Raw genomic sequence first — 13,861 nt, 5'->3', positions numbered from 1 at the left:
TTATGCTAGATATACTGAAGTATATGACAAAATTAAATTATAACCTTTGATGTCAAACTATGAAATCAGCAGAAAAACTGAAATGAATACAAATATTCTCATTATTATTAAACAAAAAATTCCTAATTTATGTATAAATTATTTTATATTTAAAATTTATTTAAAAAAAAAATCATTATAAAATCAAAGATATATTAATAGTTAAATAATAAAAATATAAAACCAATCTTTTAAAATTAAAAATGAAAGCCAAACTTCATAATAACAACTTAACAATGGCTACATAGTAGCTAGTACTGCCCAGTTAGCTTAAGTATAGCTTAATTAAACAAAAAAATAACAAAGACGAAGGTTTCTTCACAAAAACAAAACATCTCATAAAATATTGTATTGTTGCATGTCATCACCAAAAATTAAGAAATATTATATATATATATATATATATATATATATATATATATATATATATATATATATATATATATATATATATATATATATATATATATATATATATATATCATTTAAAATTAAGTTTATTGAAATATGTTTCTAATATAATAATAAATCTGAAAAAATTATAATTCATGAAAATAGAAATAATAAAAAAAGAAATAAATTTAAAAAATAGAATAAAAGAGAAATAAAACTAAAAAATAATAATAACTAATATAAATGGGAGTTACTAAACAAGCCATAATAAGACCTCAACCAATCACTTTACAAATAAATGAATTTAAATAATAATAAAAAATAACAAAAAATGAATTCTCAATGTTAATCTATGATAAGTGCCATAAATTTTTTTGTTGAATACAAACTAATATGCAATCAAAAACAGAACTACTCAATACCTTATACCATGATTAAACTGATATAATAATAACTTTAAAAACAAAACACATGTTTATTGATCCTAAAAATGTAAAAGCATCTATGAATTTTTTCCATGATTTTTAATGAAATTCTAAATAGTACTCAAAGCTTTAATGCTAAATTATATTCAAAACTTTAATAAAAATACTATATGTAGGAAAATAAGTTAATTTCTTTTCCAATTAGAGATGTCTACTATTACTAAAGTTTATTTTTACTTCTCTAGATAGGCAAATCCAAATGAAATTGTATAGGTATATATACTTTTTATGTAATTTATTTTTATATTTTATTCAATTAATATAAAAATAATATTATTTTATATTTTATAATAATATAAATATTTATAATAAAAAATAAGAAATTAATATTTTATATTTAATATTTATATTATAAATTTTTAAAATTAAAATTATATTAAATTTAAATTATGAAATATTTAAATATAATTAAAAATAATAAATAATTAAATAAATATAATTTTAAGACAATTATAAATATTATTAAAATTTTAAAAACAAAAATCATTCTAATATCAAGAAAATACCATATATCCAATTGTCATATACTTCTCAATTTATATATTTTCCTTAGTATGTCCAACAATATTGTAATTAAATATATAAATATTTTACTAAATTCACACATTATTACTAAAATGTAAATATCTTACTAAATATTTTTGTTTCTTCAACTTTTTATAAAAAAACGATGTTCTTAAAATTGAGGTTAAAGAAATGGTAGAATATTTAATATTAATAAAATTTAATTTCCAAGTAAAATATTTAATATTAATAACAAAAATAATTTTTTAGTAAGATAAAAAAAAATTATAATTCAAATTAAATATACAACGTGAGGGGTTTAATAACAAAAAAATTATGGCCTCTTTCCTACCAAATTTGTTGGCTAGAAGATAATAACAAAACTACATGATAAACAAAAGAAACAAACTATAAAATGACATACAAATAGCCAATTGGGACCAAAAAACCACAAGAACGTGGACACAACCAACATTTATCCCTCATATAGAGATTCCAATAGAGCTAGGTTGTCATGTCCATTACTTGGTGATGGAGGTGGAATGAAAGCACAATGAACATGGCCTTCAATGTGCTATAATTTTCCTCCCAATCACTTCATTCTCTCGTGAATCCCTTTTTGGGTACGTTGAAGAGAAGCCAACCTATCCATGATCCACCATTGGCTCCACTAAAGGTCATTCGTGAACCCAATGACCTTGTTCTTCTCCCGATTCATGTCATGACCAAGATATTCCAGAAGCAATGTGATCTGTTAGAGATGGTCAGCCATAGATTAAAAGAGGGAGGAAGTTCAATTTTTCCAAGAGATTGAGCTAGTTGTAGATCTACTTCTTCGCTTAGGTCATGATTTTCTAAAATATGAATTGTCCTGCACCCTAAAGCCCGATGGAATTGGCTACGTTGTTATTACATTCAACCTAAATAGGCAAGTTTACACAAAAAAATAGTGGTTCTTTGCAGAGAATGTCAACCACGTTGTAGCCCTTGAATTACCTCAATGCCCTTGATGCTAATGTGACTAGGGAAACTCAAATATTGGTAAAACCGAATGACTCACAATTTCCTTCCTGTGACCAATGACCAAGTTCCTACCCCAAAGTGACCCTCGCACTCTCTACACGTCAAAATTAATGCATGGATTGTCACCTTCCATAGTCAAATATCTCTCCTCGATGGATTGTAGAACCAAATATGAAGTAGCATGCGTAGAAATTTAAACACCACTCCACAATATACACCCTTCATCACAGTGTCTATAACCAAAATCCAAAACACCAGAGAGAAGAGGGCTTATTTCCCTATTACTACTAAAACTACCCACTGCCAAGTAGAAAACTCAATTTTGGATGCCTATTGGCTTGTTGGGGCTTGACCCAGGTTTAGAAGTGTTTTAGCCGAACAAATGCTGCACTACTGACCCTTTCGGCAACAATCCGCTGAGCGCGGACTAGAGTCTCACTCGAGGTAGTATGGGAGGGTGCTGGAACCAAGTTTATGCACCCTAGGGATGTCTTGATGGGTTCACGAACCGTCCTGTGCCTTCGTGTTACTCTGTATTGTTATCAGGCTTCTGCGTATATCCGCGCCTAGGTGCTTTGTTGTTAACGAGTTTATTATAGATTTACTCTACTTCTTACGGTCTTTAAGCAAAAATTTAACAATATTACCTAGTGCGCATCATTATCATTCATAAAGACAAGCTTAAACTCACATAACAGGCGTATAAACCAGAAAATAACCAGATTCGCAATAACTCAGAATCAACACAATGTTTCTGAACCAACTTATATTTATTAATATATTCATTTCAGTACAATCTTTGTTTTTCCCTACGCACACAGCTGTAGGGGTCTGCACACATAGCTGCAGACTCTATCAGGCCTCCGCGCACATAGCTATGGAGCCTCTATCTAACCCCTAACACCTTTGACTTGAACTTATAGATGCAAAGCAACTATTACTTTCACAAACACATAACACATCCGATCTTCCAAAAAGCTACCTTCTACCCTTAGAGCCTCACTCTATCTATACCTTCCCATGGTTTGCGTACCATGGGTAGGCCGACACACTTCCTATTACTTTATATTATTTTTGGGTGGACAACCCTTTGACTCGACCTTTTACATTTCACACTCCGTGCATTTCGCGGAGCTTTTCACAATATCATTACCCTAACTTATATGCTTTAAGCCCCAAAACTATTATGCGGGTCCTTCATTACCCAACAGGTCCCCAACACAATCATCGTGACTCACCCCGAGTCACTCATCAATGTGGCGATACGCGCTGCCAAGGTTTCATGGTCCACCATCCCTGTGAGTGACGCACTACGTTCTGCTGCTCCATTTTTGTCTCCCGCAATGCTTCTTCAAGCTCCTGCTCCATTGCCTCTACTAATTCGCGCAACCGATGATGCTCATTCTGCTCTGGTCGGTTAACACAAAGCACCCCCTCATAGGATTTTAGCTCAATCTAGGGTGCCAGATATGGGAACTCTTCATGCCAATGCAACAAATTCTCAATTTCTGGTCTATTATATCCATTGTCTACTGCATCTTGTGTTGCAATTTCGCAAGAAAATTGTTGCTGTCCGGGAGATCCCAATATTCAAGGTGCATTAGAGACGAACTATTAACTGTATTTCCATCATTTTTCTACATATCCACAGTCTTTCCTTTATCTTTTATGGGTCGTCGGCTAGCCCATGGGTTAGGCAGCAACATCTGGGTCAGTTCTGCTTCGCGTCTAAGAATTTCTGGTACATCCCCTACTGTTGGTGCTGAACTTTGCACGACGCCCGCAGCCGTGGACACCACACTATCCAGAAAGTCCTGCAGCTCCATTGGCCATATTACAACCCCCAGGTTTACTCCTTTAGCGGCAATGATGAATAGTTCCATACCAATGGAAAGGCACAATAGTTTACTTCTCTCGAAACCACAGATTGTTCGGCTGATGCCCCCCTATGATTTATAAGCGTATTGAAATTCAAATTCAGTGGTTCCCTCCTTTTCTAGCACCGTAATGTTAAGCTTGCCAGCAGATCGTTCCAGATATGGCTTGTACCTCATTCCTTAATTTCCCACCGCTCGCTCCTTTTTTCCTTAACTCAGACATCTTTTCATGAACAGTGACAATAATGGTCACACTTCGGCTTGTCCACGCAGTGGCACAACTCCTTTTGTGCAACCACGATCCTTGTGACAAATCAATTCTACATGCACCCTTGTTGTCGCGTAGCTCCTCCCTAGACTGCTTTATCATCGTGCTCTCTCTTTCAACTGGTTGGAGCGGTGAGACTCTCCTTTGGTCGGTTAGTCAAGCAATCGGCCCACCCGTGTAGAGCTTCAGGTGACTGCCATTTACTCTGCCTGGGAAAGGCTCTCTATTCAACTTGGCAAGTTAGACCGCGCCTCCATCTGTGACTTCTTTGATGACATAGGGTCCCAACCAATGCATTCGAAGCTTGACATGGAATTTCTCAAACTCACTGTCGTATAGTAAGACTAGATCATTTTCTTTGAATGTGCGCATCTTGATATGGTGATCATGCAAAGATTTTTCCCGCTTCTTTTGTACCTGCTGGTGGAATCCTGCCAAAAACCATTCCTCCTCAAGTTCTTCGAGTTGCGTGATCCTCTCTTCCAAAGCCCCGCGGTCCGCCATACCTGTCGTTGCTGCTATTCACAAACTAGGTACAATGTATTCCATTGGCATGACGGCTTCCTTGCCATAGACTAACAAGAAAGGTGTTTGGCATGTCAACTTCTTGCACATTTTTCGGTATGCCCTTATCACACTAGGTATGTGCAAATCCTAATCATTTCACTGCACATTACATACCTTTGTCAACACCATCTCCAAAATCTTGTTAAAAGCTTCAACAGTTCCATCTACTTGCAGATGGTATGACATATTTTTTTGACGTATTTTTGTTGAATGCAGCTACCACAACGTGCGAGAATATTGCCGGCACGTTCTTTAGTCCAAAGGGCATCACCTTGCACTGAAAATAGCCCCATTTGGTTGTGAAATTTGTTTTAATCTTATCCTCCAGTGTAATCTTGATCTGGTGGTACCCCAAGAAACCCCCCGTGAAGGAGTAGGCTTCCTGTCCACCAAAATTTTCCAGTACTTCGTCTATAAAATGGAGTTGGGAATGGATTGTTAACACATGCATCGTTGAGCTTCCTAAGATCCACACAGATGCGAATTTCTCCCTTATGTTTTTTCTCCTATTCAACCATAGGACTTACCAAGTCGAATTCCTCCACTGGTTCAATTATTCCTGTTGCAAGCATTTTATCCAACTCTTCATGGACCTTTGCTTTATATTTTGAATTCAACCAATAAGGTCGCTGCTTGACTGGCTTCGCATCTGGCTTCAGAGTTATCTTCAACATTCCTAGGTCGCCGAGGATCCCTTTTAACTCCGTAATTTTGGTCGGGAATAAATCTTGATATTCTTGAGGTAACTCAATGACCTTCTCCACGTGGCATCATCCCAATAGTCCACAAACGTTGTATACTTAGGCTCCTCCGCCATGCCAATGTTTACCTGTTTCGCTTTCAGCAGTGCTATGATGTCGAGGTCCTCGATCGTTGGTCCGCGAACCTTGTGACTCCCGTTTGTTTTAGGAATATTAATGTTTATGGGGCCATCCTCATCATCTTCTACCTATACGTTGTAAAATTCTAGGGCCCGGCTTAGCTAGTGCAACCAGTCTCGCTACACTATTTCTTTTGGTTCCAATGGTACTTTGAAAATGGAAGCCTTCAGAACTTGCACTACATCGTTAACAGTATCCATCCATTAGTCCTCAAATAGGAATGTTAATAAAAACCCTTCGTGCAAGATATCCAATTCGCGTGTACCATGTCGGAGCTCTATTTCAGTATACCAGTTCCTTGGGATGACATCGAGGGTATGATAAAATAAGTGTACCCACTCTGGCTAGGGCTCTTCTCCATAGGCCTGGGTCCATCTGGTGAGGTGCATACACGGGTCGTCATGTCCATCATATTTCTTAGTTATTTGTAGTTCCAGCTTCCCAAACCTTATCTACATCATCCGCCTATAGTCGCACGAGTCTTCAAAGGTTCCTTCATGTGTTCCCCACCAACGCATAGACGTCACGCGCAATGCCTATTTTAATGCATCGAACCACTAGTGCTCTAGTATCGCACTCTCAAACTTGGTCAGGAATTCGTCCACCACTGTCAGCCCATCATACATCAGCAGCTCTCGATCCTAAGCTTTTACGCAATATAGTGACCTAGTCATCATGTTGCATTTTAACGTTGTTATTCCATTCAACCGATTATGCCATCGTTCGTCTTCTTCATCTGAATCTAAATTGCAGGCCTCGGCACATTCCCCTGATATCCTTCCTTTTGCAGTCGGATTTACCTGATCCTGATCTCGCGTATTTATCTTGTAGATATGATTGAAGTCCTCATCAATCTCATCGTCGCGTATGGGTTCGGTGTAGCACACTCCTTCAGCCGAGTCTAGCGGAACGACTACGCATAGGGACTTCTTCTCAAAAATCATCTTCCGGTTCTTTAAATTAATGACGCCATTCATATCCATGGCCTAGTCTATCCCTAATAATGTTGGTAAGGGTTACTGTCATCCACAATTTATATTACCTCAAAGTCTGTTTTTGTGCTCGTGCCTTCTATATCCACTGTGACTCCTTGTAATCTTCCCATGGGTAGGTGTTCAAGCCCTGAAAATCGGGTCGACAACAAGGGGGATGCCCACCCGGTCTGGACCTTGGTTGGCAGCTCCTTATCCGTTTGGTATAGTGGGTCCGACTAGGGATAATGGGACCAGTTTCCCAATCTAAGGGTGTGTGTGTGTGCAGAGTTGGATGATGGTGATCTACAAGTTCTAATCTAAGCTACTTTAGTCTAATTCTATGATATTGTAAACTAATGAAAACAGCACATCTAATCTATGCTAACCCGGGATGTATTTCTTCTATTATTCGATCTAAAGAGATTTCAGACAATAACTGGTAATAAAGATCATTCAGCTATCATAAGAATAGAAATCAATTAAGATGAACCAATTTGCATAAAAATTTAGGCAAAACAGTTGTGAACAGCATATCGCATAATAAGTTATTCATATATCAAACATAAATAAATGACTCCACCATACAAAAGTGCCAAATGGTAACTCACACATTCATGCAATAACATATAAACAACTAAAAACTGTATATCACTTCAAGAATATAAGCAGAAATGACCAAGAGATAAAAGTACCATTTATGACTGGTCCTACTCATAAGCTTCAAGTAATAATGATTTATCTCTCCTTGTTCTGATATCTACCAAGAGTACAGAAGTGCAACATCAGTAGCAAATATCAAATGCAAAAATTAATAAACCTTGCTCCATTCATTCATCAAAACCTCCTCTGAGGGTGCAAAAGTGCATGTTCTAAGGACAAGTTTTTGAAAAATTTCCGGACCCTTCTCCAAATGCATGAGAAGGGTTAAAATACTACTTCCTAATTCTAATAATAGTTAATTTACAAAATTTAGGATGTGGTTTTCAAATGACCGTCCTTTTTCTAATCTAATTTAAAGAAAAAACAACATTCTAAATAAAATTACTTCTGAATCTGATCCTTAAAGCTACATGCATTCATCATGGGTTTGAGGAGAGTCGGCTAGCTGACTTCTGCTTTGAGCTGGGCTGAGAAAACGGAATCTATGAGAGCTGGCACTACTTTCTCGGCTGCATTTATGATACATTTCACAGTCATTTGCTGACTATGTGGCTTTACCAGGTATGCCCAGTAACACTCCCAGTTTAACCTGTCTAGTGCTTGGACTGCTTTTTCCTTTTCTTGTGTCTTCAGCTTCCATTCTGCTTATTCTGCCTCCCTGATTTGATTGTGCCACTCGTCGAAGAGCAACGCTGAGCCCACTTCTTGTGCTACCTGTGTATTGCTCACAGGTGTTTTTGGGGCCTGTCCTTCAAGATTGAGCAGTTCGTTGAAGGTTTCCCATTCCTTGTCTAATTCTGTTGTGACGGGTGGTGCTTCAATGATGAGAGGGGGAACATCTCTTAACGGGGAGGCGATAACTTGCTGCTGCGGAAATTCCATTGACTGAGCGGTGTCCTTAGCTAACTCTTTGCATTTATCTTGGTCATTTTCGGATTTTTTAGAATGCTCAGGCATCCCTTGTCCACTCTTAGATTTAGATCCAACAGCGCTTGAATTCTCACTAAGGCTAATGCTTGGAGTATGTTCTCTGGCAGGTAGTTGCAGCTTTTCTAGAGCAACAGTGGCTAGTCTTCTTTCCCTGTATACCATGAATTTTTGGAGGTCATCTGGAGACAATCGCGATTGAGCTTCCCGCAAAATTTCCTGGAGTGAGCTTTTATTTTGAAATAAATCATCAAATAAATCCTTCTTTCCAATGAATATTTTTATCTTGACGTTCATTGTGAAATCTTGGGCAACTTCATTTGGGTCAAATGGCCTTGCCAGGAATTTAAATAATTGTAGACACGTCATATTCTCCACTTCGGTGAATGCATGACCTACATCGAACAATGAAAAGGCCCCACAAGCTACAGGAAACTAGGGCCATATGGCCTTCTTTTTGTCTTTTAGGTCTTTGGTTAGGCCGCCTTCTGAACAGGTTTGATATGAAATTTCTCGAGCCAGTAGTTTGTCAGGAATATACAAAGGTAGGACATGAGGAGGGACGGGGCTTCCAAATACTCTAATATAGGTGAACCATTCTTCCCCGAACCATCTTGCGATGGGGATGATATCTATCTGTGCCTCAGGTGAGCACCTCGGGGGTTCTTTATCATAGATCATTCTATACATGGGTAAGATAAGCCCATGACAAATTTGGTAGAAATGTGGAATGAACTGAGAATCCCATAATATCTTATGATAAACATGGATGGGTAATGGGTCCTGAGTTGTCCATTTCCAACCCATAGAGGGAAATTTAGACACATAACAAATAGAATCTATGACATATGCGGATAGGTAAAAAGGAGGATAGACCCTTTGAGACATGGATCTCTTAGACCGGTATTTGATAATAGCTATGAACAGGTTATCAGAAAAGATCTTGGCCCAATCTATAATAACGGAATTTGTGGCAGCATCAATCAATGGTAACCATTCAGACGAAAACTTATTGATATCTGGCATCCCAAATAATCTAAAAAGCATGGCCACAGCAAAACAATACGGAGAGGTGAGGGAACCAGTGTTGTACATACCATTTTTATCCTTTTTGAGTGGTTCATCTTTTCTGGACCAATCTTTAGTGATCTCTGATAGGTTCGGGTTCTCCACCACAAATTTTTTAATGAATTGTGCATTCTAAGTCGCCTGCGGTTTAGGAAGATGATACATGAGCTTTAAGTCTTGTGCAGCGAATGACCCGATGAGCCCATGTCCTTGAATCTTGAACTGTCTGTCGTTCATTTCTGCATTGTCAAGTATCCACTTGATCATATCCGTATATGGGAGAATTTTAGGCCTTGCTGCTATCCAATGAAGGAATGAGCACGCCAGTTCTTCTAAGGATGCTTCGGAAGAGCCCTGTGAATCTGCGACAGCGGTAACTTTCATTATTCTGGGGTTTTCTTCTTCAAGCAGTCTGTACATGCTTTCCCACGTCGATATCCCTGCATCTCTGTTACAAGTTGTGTCTGTGTATAAAGGTGCCATCTCCTTCACCTCAGAGACCTGAGCCTTACTTTTCTTTCACATTTCTTCCTACGTATGGCTTGGTATCACCTTTCGTTCTTCGTTCCTGCAGCTCACAAATGGAAATGATTGATAAGAAAGGTGATGGGAGAGTCTTAAATGCAGCAGATATATTAAATATGCCACCTTATGTGAAGTAATTCTTTGCAAAAGCACGCGTCTACATTTAATAGATGACAACTAATTCCTTTATTATCATTAAAAGCGCATGATCTTAAGTCAGATTATGGTAAGTGGCTTTTCTTGAATAACGCGCCCAAAAGGTTCGTGATGGGGTGATTTTGCGATTTGGTTCACAATCTTCGCAGATCACGACATCGCATTATCGCACCATCGCGCTCTCTCATTATCGCACCATCGCGCTCTCGCATTATCGCACCATCGCGTTATCGCAATATCGCACCATCGCGTTATCGCAATATCGCACACATCGCAGATCGCAGAAGTTTTATGCTTGCCATATTTTTGTTAGCCCATTCCTGCGATATGCGATCTTGCGATCGGGGTTATCGCAAATCGGAAAATCTTGAAGGCTTTCTCATTGGCGTTACTTTATTGCGATGCGATATATCGCTTAGTACGAGAATCTTTCACATACCAGGATTATACCCAAATGGAGGAGTCTTTTCTATCATTTTATGATGCGACTTTTTAAGGATTTTTCTTATCATAAACTTAGGTTTTAAAGTATTCAAAAGATCTTCCTAAGCTTACGATGGTAACCTTATTTTGAAGAAAGGAAACTCTTGCTTTTCCTAAAGTTTTAACTAAGGGTCCCCATTCATTTAGTATCTTGGACAACACTTAAATGAAAAAAGGGGGGGGGGTTGTTGCTAGCCACAACAATTGGTGATTCACTAGGGAGAACCAGTTATCTCTAATTTTCTATTGAACTTTTCAAATTTCCAAAACAAATTTTTTTTTTTGGAAAATTAAACTTTATTATAAAAAGATAAAGTGCATTATACCCTAAACTGTCAAGGACATTTCGTTCCAACCTCTTTCTTCTTTAATTATTTTGCTTCCTCGGCTGGTCCTTTCATTTACATCAGCCATTACTTGGTCTTGTAAAAATAAAAAAAAGGTCTTCCCTGTGTACCAGTTTTTTTTTTTTTTCAAATGCTCATTTGTCACAGGTAGAGCCTATGCTGCTAGCAGGCTTTCATAGCCTCGACAGGGTTACCTATTACCTAGTAATGATCCTTTATCCTGCTTAAGGTGATCTACAACTTTCAAAGAAAAACCCATATTGACACTTTTTCCTTTTTTATTCTCAAAGAACAATGTCTTGGTTTGGTAGCCAAATTATGACACAGTCATTCACTTGATTTACACTTTCGCTGAACAAGCTGGCTCGTGATGAGACCCCTTGTCTTTTGATTTCAACAATCTTGAGTCATTGCCCTGTTTTGGTGGATAGTATTTGAAAAAGTCAACAAAGTTTATAATATCTGTGATCATGATAAGTCGGCTCATGATGAGACCTCTTATTCTTTGAGATATAGTGTTTCTTGGATTGTCTCTCTGAATGCTGCGATTTTCTTTAACAGGGAGGATATCATCGCTTTCCTTAAGAAAGCCCTGGACGACAATAATAGAGTTTTTTGGACATGGCTGATCTACAAGGAATCCTCATTTCATTATTGATACCTTTCATTGTACTAATATAAAACAATTTCTTCACTAAGATTGCCTTCGTCAAATTTTTGGAAGTTGAAACTAGTATCATATCTGGTTTAAATTTTTTAACTGTATCTATTAATAATAAAGATCAAGTTTCCAAAAGATTTGATATTTATACGAGTAGAAGTTCAAAATCTGATAGAGAAATGGTGTCTTTAGTAAATGTCAAATGTTGTTAACCACAGGCAAATTTTATTAGGGAGGAGAATATTTAAAGAAATGAGAGGTAACTATTCCCTTGGATATATGTACATGATAGGGATAAGTTCTTCTCTTATTTTGCCTATCAATATTTAAAAACTAAATTATCCACTTAACAACCTAGCTAAACTATCCCTACTCCTATTCTAACTATAAACAGAAAAATTAACTAGGTAAAATGATATTTCCAGTGGAACCATCTTTTCATTTTTATTCCCACACGTATGTACCTTTTAAACATTAGTGTTAAGAATAAAACCTTTCTTGGACTATGAATATTGGACGTAGGATCAGAAAGTGTAACTTCAGTTGGAATTCCGCCTGAAATTTCTTTCTTATGATATCTTCTGTCCAATTGGATACCTATTGGATCATAAAAATCGGGATGAATTTCTGTTATGGATTGGTGATCACGTAATAGGAAAGATGACAAGCCAGATTGCGAATATGATTTTTTAGTTTTAATGGCCTGTAATCTACTATGCATTAAAGTTAAGCTTTTAGCAATTTCTCGTAAAAGGAAAGTTTCCACATATAAATCACTAAATAAATTAATGAAGAATAGATGGAAATTTTTGGAAAGAGATTTATCAATTAACGCGAATTGCTGGTGAGTTTCCAAAAATACTTTTTTTTGTTGATGATGTTTTGGATGACACAGAAGTTTCTCCTGAAAGGCTGATATTGATTGATCATGGAATTGAAGAAGTTCTGTATTTCCTTGACACAATTTAGTTTTCCAAAATGGTAATACATCTTTCGAATGTTCTTTGATAAGGTGCTCAATATACCATAGTAATCTATCGAAAGTCTGAAAATTTAAAACACAATCCGATTTTGTACAAAATGAGTGCAAGCGAAAAAGAATGCAATGATTATCTGTACAGCTAGTGTTACAGCACAACTGGGATTGACTTGAAATATCTTCTTCTTCACAAGAGCTGGCCAGAATTATGGGATCTGAGTAATTTCGAATTACGTCTTGTGAATCAGAAAACAAGTTATGATTGGGAACAAGCATAGGGGTTTGCTCATGATATGAATCATAGATCGGGATATTGTTTTGGATAGTAAAATCATGCAAATGATCTGTCACTCTGGAATGAGGATCAACTGATATGATTCTTGGATTGCAATATCTCTGATTATCTGAGCTCTGTTGAGTTACTTGAGATAAATCAATATCACCATCATCATCATAGTAGCTATCATAAATGATTTTACTGGTCTCTCTAGATTTTTCTTTTTCATCCAATATTTTCAGAAAAGGAAGGTCAAGTCGTTCTTGTTTATTAATGACCAAAGGATGTTCTATAGCTGCCTCTTTATTTTGAAAACCTAATGGTGATTTATTTGAATAATCCTCTGTACTTTTTGAGATATCATTAATACTGAGGAGGAAAAATTATCATCACTAAATACATCAGGATAAAGAGAAAAATGTGATTCTGGAACAATGCATTTGAAAATATCATCGTGAAAAAATTCTTGTTCATCACATTCACCATAGACATCAGGCTTTAGATCATACCTTTGCGTGTTTGTATTTTCCGAAAGAGAATTAATTTGTTGTTCTAACCTGGGCGTTTGACTTGCGATGATATTATCGAACCTTGTCTCCAAGTTGTCTTCTGGTTCCAAGGCAGGCTCTCTTTCAACATCTTTGCTTTTATCTTCTTGCATTAGAGCAGGCATGTTTCCTAAGCTTTGGGAATTTTCTTCATCATGAGTGATTTGCACATTTAAATTGGAATTTTCATTCCTATTAGAAGAAAATAAAACAAGACTC

The sequence above is a fragment of the Pinus tabuliformis genome, chromosome 8 (genome assembly GCF_031772625.1).
Source record: "Pinus tabuliformis cultivar Carrire ecotype Pingquan chromosome 8, CPIR1, whole genome shotgun sequence".
NCBI classification, from domain to species: domain Eukaryota; kingdom Viridiplantae; phylum Streptophyta; class Pinopsida; order Pinales; family Pinaceae; genus Pinus; species Pinus tabuliformis.
Note: the sequence above shows the minus strand (reverse complement) of the source record.